Raw genomic sequence first — 9,896 nt, 5'->3', positions numbered from 1 at the left:
GTATTGTATTCTAAGTATGTCTTTGAGAGTTTTCAGTATGCTTGAGAAGCCAGTAGGTTCGCCCTCGAGATGTCGTCGGGGCTGACTGATGTTCCTGTCCTGATTTAGCCCTTAAGTCACTCTGTGACCTTGGGAGATTTCCTTGACCTCTCTAGATTTTAACGTCCTTAGCTTGGGTTCAAGTAACTATAAGTTATAAGGTTCTTGCTCTTCAAATAAGAAACCAGCGCTCGTAAACCCTTCCGGAACAGGAAGACATTAATCAGAAACACAATGGCTCCACTGGCCAAGACGATCTTACTCAGGACCACTAGAGGGAGGCCGGTGAGGCTACCTTTGCAGAATTGAAATGTTAAGACTGAAGGCGTGTTGTTAAAAAAAGCTCTCACTCACTTTTATGGTCTGCTTCTAATTAGATACAGGGCTAGACTCTAAACCACACACATTTTCAGCCAACCCTAGAAGGCCCAGGCCCCTTTTTCAGTCTCAAAACAGTCAAGCCACAAGCCACAAGCAATGAGCTTTCAGACCAGAGGAGAGGAATGAAGAATCACAGATACAGTGTCTCGCCCCTGACCCTGGCATCAAGGGCCTACTCAAATTGAGAAGCAGCTTCTGTTAACATTCCTTGTGAACTGCCCCAACTCCTGATGATTAAAGAGCTAAGATATGACTCAAGTGTCTATCAATTCTTCCAAGAGTAATTTTATAATTTATCTTTTCCCTCTAGGTTCAGTGTTAGAAACTGGTGAAACATCCTCTTTCCCCTACATCAAAGTGGAAAAAAAATAATTTGGAGTTCATGTAATGAAAACCTCAATTTCAGGGATCTAAAGGCCCTTTTAAGAAAAATCACAAGGAAGGAGGTAAATTCTGGAGGCATTTTTAGTACAAATGGTTAATGCAATATAAGAATATAATAATAACCATTAAGAGAATTTTCTTTTTCCTTCACTTCATCCTTCTAACACCTCTAATCCCTAAATCCAAAAACTGAAGAAGGTGGGGTTTCTAGAAATGTCTTCGTTTAGTAAACTTAAAAAAAAACCTATTTTAACATAATGTCCAACAGAAAAGTTTTACAAATAATACAAAAAATTCCTGAATACCCTTCTCCCAGATTCCAAATATAAACATTTTATGTTTGGTCACCTCTCTTCTCACTCTCTCATATTGCTTTCTGAACCATCTGAGGGTGAACTGCAAAAGTTACACCCTTTCTCCCACTGAGTGTATATTTCCTAAAAGCAGGAACACTGTCTTCCATAACTGCTGTACAATGATTAAAATCAAGAAATTAATATTAAAACAACATACTGTCCAGTCTACAAACTTTATTCTGATTTTTCCAATTGCCATAAATATTAAAACAACATTTGGTAATCTATAGACTTTATTCTGATTTTTTTCCAATTGCTGTGTGTGTGTATAAAATTTAATTTTTTAAACCTAGTAAAAGAAGTTTCTGGATAATATGCGGCACTCAGTTGTCATGTCTCTTTAGTCTCCTGTAAACTGCTTTTGCTTTGTCTTTCTTGATACTGACACTTTTGAAAAGTACAAGCAAAATATTTGGTAGAATGTCTCTCCATTCGGGTTTGTCTAACGCTTCTTCATGATTAGATTCAGGATGTGCATTTTGTTAGGAATACCATGGAAATAATGTTGTGTCTTCTTATTGCCTGGCATCAGGAATATTATTGATTTGCCCAATCACTGGCGATATTAACTTGGATCACTTGTTAAGGTGGTATAAACATATGAAAACTCACTATGTATTAGGAAATATCCTAGGCTAATGGTTCTTAATCTTTTCATCTTAGAAATACTTTATACTCTTAAAAAGTATTGAGGCTCTCAAAGAGCTTGTATTGTTGTTAGTTATAGCTATCAATATTTACTGTATTATATTAGAAATTAAAACTGAGAAATTAAAAAAGTATTGATTAACTTGTTTGAAAGTAACAGTAATATACCTATTGCATAGAAACATGAACAATACGTGTTTCATAAAAATAACTATATTTTCCAAAGCAAAAAATATTAGTGAAGAGATTGCCATTGTTTTGCATTTTTGTAAGCTTCTTTAATGTCTAGCTTAATAAAAAGTAGCTAGATTCTCATGTTTACTTCTGGATTCAATCTAGTGCAATGTATTTTTCAGTTGAAATATATGAAGAAGAAAACATACATCTGCAATTGGAAAAGGAAGGAATATTTTAGTAGCCCGGGGATTGTGAATAACGTTTTTCGATACTATTTCAAAACTCAATTAAGTAGTGGTATCTTAAAGGTTAGTTACAATGTAAAATATGAACCATATCAATGAACATGTTGTTAGCTGTTAACATTAAAATCCACTGGTTTATTGTTTACTTCTTTTACCTATGCATGACTTTTGTAACATCATACATCGGTCATTTGGAAAATATTGGCTCCCTGAGTTGCACATATCATCCAAATGTTGCCACTTCTTTATACAATCACTGAAAATAAATCATATTTTTTAATATCACCACTGATCTCTTCAGAAAGCACTTAGGTATTGGGAAGCTGTGAAATTTACAGGGATACAAACAAATTTCCAAAATTTGAGTTTTCACTTTAAGGTTAAGTTTTATTATTGGCAATAAACATTGTTAGTTGTATTCTTTGAAGTCACAGGTTTCCTTTGTTTATTTTGAGAAAATGCCCTCTAAATTCCCAAGTCTGAATAACCAATGCTTGTCTGTCAGTTGTTCTTTCAAGTAAAAATGATGTTACATGAAGAAAGTGATGAGTTCAGCTCACAACTCAATTGCACAAACGCTTTTCCTGGACACGCATTGTGCTTCACTATTCAGCACAAGTGCTGTATGCACTTTCCCCATTTATCACGCAGACTATTTAAAAAGCTGGGCAGCCAAGGGTCAAGGTTTAATACAATTAATACATTTTTACCGCTTCCTCAGGGACATTTTAAAGTAAAACTTGACTTTCTCTTTTTAAGCCCAAAGTGCATAGCACTGAAGATGACAATGGTTACTAGTAAAGTTTGGTTATCACTACCTTGATTAAGATGTCAGCAGTTTTGCACACTGTTGCTTTTGAAATATGTGTAAATATCAACACAGTGAAAAAGGCAAATAATGTCTTAATACCACTGTAAAAATCTTTTTGACCTAAAAGTGTCTCAGGGACACCTGGGGTCTAGGGACCAAACCTTGAGGAGACAAAGAGACACTAACATCTATATATTATACAAGTTCTGTCCTCCAGGAACTCAAAACCTAGTTAAGAGGCAGACCAGCTGACCAAAAGCCGTTTGAAGGAAGAGTCCAGATGTATATATAAGTTATTGATAATATTTCACTTCTTGTTTTGGGTTGTGAGTTCAAGGGAGTTAGTTGTACTATAAACCTGTGCTGTGTAATATGGATGTTTAGTTCATTCACTTGAAGTGTGACTAGATCTAACTGAGATATGCTCTAAGGGTAAAATATATACCAGATATTGAAGTTTTTATATGCAAAAAAGAATGTAAGTAACTCATTTATAATTTTTATAATTGATTAATGTTGAAGGGATAACCTTTTGGATATATTAGGTTACATAAAACATTTAAATTAATTTTGTCTGCTACTTCTTACATTTTAAAATGGAGCTATTAGCAATTTTAAAGTTACAAATGTGGTTTGCATTATATTTCTGTTGGGCAGTGGCTTGTATTATATTTCTCTTGGGCAGTACTGTAAATAAATACACAGATGAAATCAAATACTGATTATAAAACAAGGCCAAGCATAGCAGTGATAATAGTGCATTCATTACAAACCAAGGATTATTTTTCAACTGATTTCATGCATCTGAGGTCAAGGGTGAAAAAGAATTTTACTTAAATAGTGTGGTAAAGCTTATTTAAATCATTTGATAAAGATAGAGATTGCTAAGAGAACACAGAGGAGGGCACCTACCCAGTCTTGAGAGGTCACAGAGGCTTCTGAAAGAAAGAGATGTGTCAGTTGCAACTGAAGGAAAATCAGAAATTCTTTTTTTTGTTTTTTTTGAGACGGAGTCTCACTCTGTCGCCCAAGCTGGAGTGCAGTAGCACGATCTCGGCTCACTGCAAACTCCACCTCCCAATTCAATCGATTCTTCTGCCTCAGCTTCCCAAGTAGCTGGGACTACAGGTGTGAATCACCACACCCAGATAATTTTGTATTTATTGTACAGATGGGGTTTCACCATGCTGGCCAGGCTGGTCTCGAACTCCTGACCTGAAGTGATCTGCCCACCTCAGCCTCCCAAAGCGCTAGGATTTCAGTTGTGAGCCACCACGCCCAGCCAGAAAATTAGAAATTCTTCAGGTGGATTAGGAGCAAGAGGGGAGTTAGGAGGAGAGTACTCCAGGGAGAAGGAACAGAATTTGCAAAGTTTTAGCCATTGCTCCATAGCCCACTTGAAGAACTCCAAAATTTATAGGGGCTTGTTGTGATACTATTACATCACCACCTACAGCTATTTACATAAAGTTCTGTTTTCCCTGAGGCACTTATATATAAAAGAGAAGATTTATTTTCCTTTCCTGCATTTCTCTGAAGAATCATGAATTTAAAACTGGATATTTAAAAATCTGGGAAACATGTTGGGCTCATAGTAAGAGATACTTTGCAATTACTATTTAGTTTTACAGGCACACACAGGGTTTTGCTTATCTGCATCTTGCCAAAAATTCAACCTTTTGCTCCAGAATAGTAACAACTTGACTCCCTAATGCAGAGAGCTGCACATGACTCTCAGCAAGAGGGAAAGTGAAAAAATAAAAGTCTGCAAAGGCATACAAATGATATTAAGTTAATTTTGCAGTGACCTCACATGGATGTTATGGTTGATGCCTAACTGAGCAGGGGGATCCCAGAGGGTCGGAATTGGAGAGGACATTGATGATGAGCAGTTTTCCAGCCCGTTTGCTACCCTGTCAATAATGAGAACAGTCCCGAGTAAATGTCAGAGCTAGGATTTAAACTCCTAGCTCTGACATCTGTCTGAGTTTAAAGATCTGTCTGGATCTTTAACTTGACCTCTCCTCTTCTTCTTGGATGACAAACATGTCTGAAGTCCTCAATCTTTCGAAAACTAGAGACTAGAACATCCTCAGTGTGAAAAAAGCATACCGAAACCCCAAACTAACTTCCTGAGCTCCACAATTTACTTTCAAGACCACCTCACTCGGGCAGCACCCTGCAAACACAGTCCTCATTCTCTGTGCTTGCTTAGATTTGCCTCACTTCTGCTGGGATGTAGGTGCTATGAGAGCAGGGGCTTCACCTGCCCTGTTGGTGGCTGTATCCTTAGGACTGGGAACAACCTTTGACACACAGTAGGCGCTCAAAAAATGTCGTACTTGTTTAGCGTACTGCACGATGTAGTTCCTGACTGGTGACCTATGCCAAAATTGTTCTATTTGGCATAATTGAGAATGATAATGCGTCTACTTAACCCAGATGCTCTCTTTTCCCAGGAGGCTAAATGAGGACATGACTCACTAACTGGTCTTCAGCAGTTAACCCATCCCCAACACTAGTGAAACTGCTTCGTAAAGATTATGACAGTGAGAGGAATCTAGCATGGCTGACTCCATCTTGCTTCTCGCCTCAGAAGCTGGTTGTTCTCACCCATTCTTGGCCATAGGCAAAGCTGACCATGTGAAGATCTAATTTGTAGTTTAGCTTTGAAGCAAGAATGATGATTGTCTTTCCCTAAAACTAGCCCCCTCCTTGTTCAGGGACGAAAGATCACCTTTGTAAAACGAATGAAAGGCCACGATATTAGGATTATGGGAGAAGACTAAATTCTGCTAAAATGTAGGCATAATTCCCATAATCCCTGGCTGCTCAGGAGTCATGTGGCCAGAGGTCACAAGAACTGTGACTTCCTCAATTGCTCCTACAGATAAGATCGCTATTGTAGAGCCTAAGAGCCTAAGAGCCTAAGATTGCTTTTTGGAGATGTTGTTCAGATTTTTGCATACTGGCAACCGACTGACCCCACCTGGACCTTTGGCTCACGACTCAGCCAGCTCTGTGGCTCCCACCCAGCGGGGGACTCAGTGCACAAGGACCATTTTCCAGACCCCTATGATTGCATCCTCAACCAATTAGTAGTACCCTTAGTCCCCTGCCCACAAAACTATCCTTAAAAATCCCTAGCCCATGAGCCTTGGGGATACTGATTTCAGTGACAACTGTCTTCTGCCTGGCCCAAGACATGTTACTTAAACTCTTTCTTTACTTGAATACCATGGTCTCAGTGTATTGGTTTTGTCTGTGCAGCAGACAGGAAGAACCCACTGTGTGATTACACTGGAAGAGGAGGAGCTGGGACTAAAAGCTATTCTGCTTGTCTTCCAGCCCCTCCTTTCTTCCTCCTCATGATAATGGCCATGGACTCAGTGCCTCGTCAGTGCCAGGCACTTTACAAATGTTATTTCTAGTCCTTATAACAACCCTACAAGATGGTGGTTATTAATATTGTCATCATCACTGTTTTACAAACAAGGGAACTAAAGCTCAAAGAGTTGATGCCATTTGCCCAAGTCCATACTGTTAGTGGTAATGGATTTGTCTGGGATTTGAATGCTGCTCTGTGTCACTCACCCCAAAGTCCGGCCTTACTCTTCCATCCACAGGTAATCTGGTCTCCGATTCTGGAATGCAGGCAGCTTGAGGAGGAGAATCGGTGTTTTGGGGATACCTGGAGTAAAATGAAAGTGAAGAGCAAGCAGTACTTTGTACCACAACACTTCCTGGGCACATACCATGGGCCAGCACCACACTAAACATGTTATTGGGACATCTCAATTACTAGTGGGCACAATGTATAAGGAGAGAAGAATCTTAGGCTTGCAGAAGTTGTATGTTATTATACACCTTCACACTTTGCTCTTTTCACTTTATAGTATATAACAGTAACTTCTCTGTTGTGCACCACACCTAGTTCTGAGTGCTTCATGCGTATTAATTCATTTACTGCTCTCATCAATACTGCGAGGTAAGTAATGTTATTATCTCCACTTTATAAATGATTATATTGAGACACAGAGAGGTTAAGTGACTTGTCCGAGATCACACAGGTAGTAAGAACCAGGTTTCAGACTTGGGCAGTCTGGCTCCAGAGCCTGTGTTCTTATCCTCTACTCTAAGCTGCCTTTCTGATATTATATATTACATATTACACATAAAGAAAATGTATCATGAATATATAATGCAGATAACGTATTAAAAAATCAATTGTCTCTTATAGTATGTGAATTATATACCTTCTGTATGGAATGTTAAATGCCTACCTTGTCAGTACATGGAGGGCTGTCTCACTTTTTAAACATCTGTTTGAACATCTGTATAGTACTCTGTTTTAAACATCTGTTTAAATATCTGTATAGTACTCTGTTTGAACTCTGTATAGTACTCAGTGTCGTGTAATTTATCTCACCAGTCTCCTATTGATGAACATTTTGGTTGTTCCCAAACCCTTTGCTATAATAACAATGATAATAACATAGAAGATAGTTATAGTACTTATATATAACATAATTAAAATGTAATTTATAATTAGAATAAAATCATGTCATAGCATAAATGCAATAAATATCCAGTGCATGTTTATTTCTTGCCTGTGCAGTTTATCTGTGAAATAAATATCCGGAAGTAGAATTATTGAATCATAGGCCATGTGCATTTGTAATTTTGATAGATTGTGCCAAGTTGCATTTCAAAGGACTTGTACCCTTTACCATCTCCACCAGCTATAGAGCACAGTGCCTATTTCACCGTGGCCACACTCCCAGAGTGCTCTGTCATAAGACTTATGCTCTTCACCACTGCACCATACTGTCTCCCAAGGACAAATTAGTGGGAAAGCTGTGTAAATCCAATGAAAACTAAGTTATGTAAGAAAAGGTCAGAAACTTGACCTTGAGTCAAATGTCTGGCCAGAAGTATGAGAAACCAGAAGCAAAACAGAAGGTACTTTATAATTACACTCAAGGGAAATTGTATCAAGACTTTTACGCCAATGATTCAGTCCTCATTCTGGGGAGCCTGGGTTTCTAAACTGTCCTCTTCGCTTGTAGAGAAAGGAAGGCAGTTGAATTCCAGGAAATACCACTGAATTCCAAACACAGACAGGAAATGTGTTATCTTCTGACAAAGGGGAAGAACTGGACGTCTGCAAGGCTAAAAGCCCTCTGAGCTTATGTGGGATAAAATTGCCTTTCTGGTTCTAATTCTGGTGACCTAGTTGAGTGCAGGTTTCTGGGAGCTCATCAAAGGGAATAAGCAGGACCCAGCTTTTCCCATGGGCAGCAGCCTCTACAGGGGCTCAAGTGAGGGTACAGGGTATACAGATGGCCAACAAGTATATGAAAAAATGTTCAGTATCATTAATCATCAGGGAAATGCAAATCAAAACCACAACTAGATATCATCTCACCCCACTCAGAATGGCTATTTATCAAAAACACAAAATAAATGCTGGCAAGGATGTAGAGAAAAGGGAACTCACATACACTGTTGCCTGAAATGTAAATTAGTACAGCCATGATGGAAAACATTATGTAGGTTCCTCAAAAGGCCAAAAATAGAACTGCCATATGATCCAGCAATCCCACTGCTGGGTATATACACAAAGGAAAGGAAATCAGTACGTTGAAGAGATATACACACTCCTATGCTTATTGCAGCACTATTCACAATAGCCAAGCTATGAATCCAAACTCCATGTCCATTAAGGGATGAATGGATAAAGAAAATGTGGTATATTAGTGGTTACTAGAGGCGAGGAAGAGTAGGGGTGAGATAGGAAGAGGTTGGTTAACACATACAAAAGTATAGCTAGATAGGAGAAATAAGTTCTAGTGTGCTACAGCACTGTAGGGTGATTATAATTAACAACACTTTATTGTATATTTTCAAATAGCTAGAAGACAGGATTTTGAATGTTCCCAACACAAAGAAATGATAAATGTTTGAGGTGTTGGAGAAGTTAATTACCCTGATTTGATCATTACACACTGTATACATGTATTGAAACATCATTCTGTACCCCAGAAATATGTATCGTTATTATGTGTCAATTTAAAAAGTTTACATACAGAAGAAGAGAAAAGAATAAATTGAGCCTCCACTGCAGATAGGAGTTAAAATCAATCCAACCCGGATGGCAGTTTGCTAATACAGATGAAGATTCCAACAACGCAATTTTATTCTTGGGAATTTACTTTGAGGACATATTTTGAAATATGAAAAAAGTTGTTTACCAAAATAATTGCAACATTATTAATGAATCTAAAAATTAAGACATAATTTAAATGTTTAATAACAGGGAAATAGCTATATAAATTAGGATATATACACATCATACAACATTACGCAGCCATTAAGAATTTAAGTTGGCCAGGCATGGTGGCTCACACCTGTAATCCCATAAATTTGGGAGGCCAAGGAGTGAGGATTGCTTGAGGTCAGGAGTTCTTGAACCAGCCTGGTGAGTGAGACCCCCTTTCTACAAAATTTGAAAAATTAGCCTGGCATGGTGGTGTGCACCTATAGTTCCAACCACTCAGGAGGCTGAGGTGGGAGGATCAGGAGTTTGCCTAGGAGTTAAGCCTAGGAGTTTGAGGCTTCAGTGAGCTATGATCACCACTGCACTCCAGATGGGTGACAGAGAAGACCCTGTTTGAAAAAGAAAAAAAAACAACTTTAAGTTATAATTTAAAATAGGGACTTATGTATCTGCTTTATAATTTAAATTATGCGAAAAATATGCTTAGAAAACTCTAATGAACGCTACTAAAATGTTAAATGTTAGTCTTTGGGTGGTTGGAATTGTGAGAAATTTAGTATTTTTTTCTTCTAATT

The sequence above is a fragment of the Theropithecus gelada genome, chromosome 9 (genome assembly GCF_003255815.1).
Source record: "Theropithecus gelada isolate Dixy chromosome 9, Tgel_1.0, whole genome shotgun sequence".
NCBI lineage: Eukaryota > Metazoa > Chordata > Mammalia > Primates > Cercopithecidae > Theropithecus > Theropithecus gelada.
Note: the sequence above shows the minus strand (reverse complement) of the source record.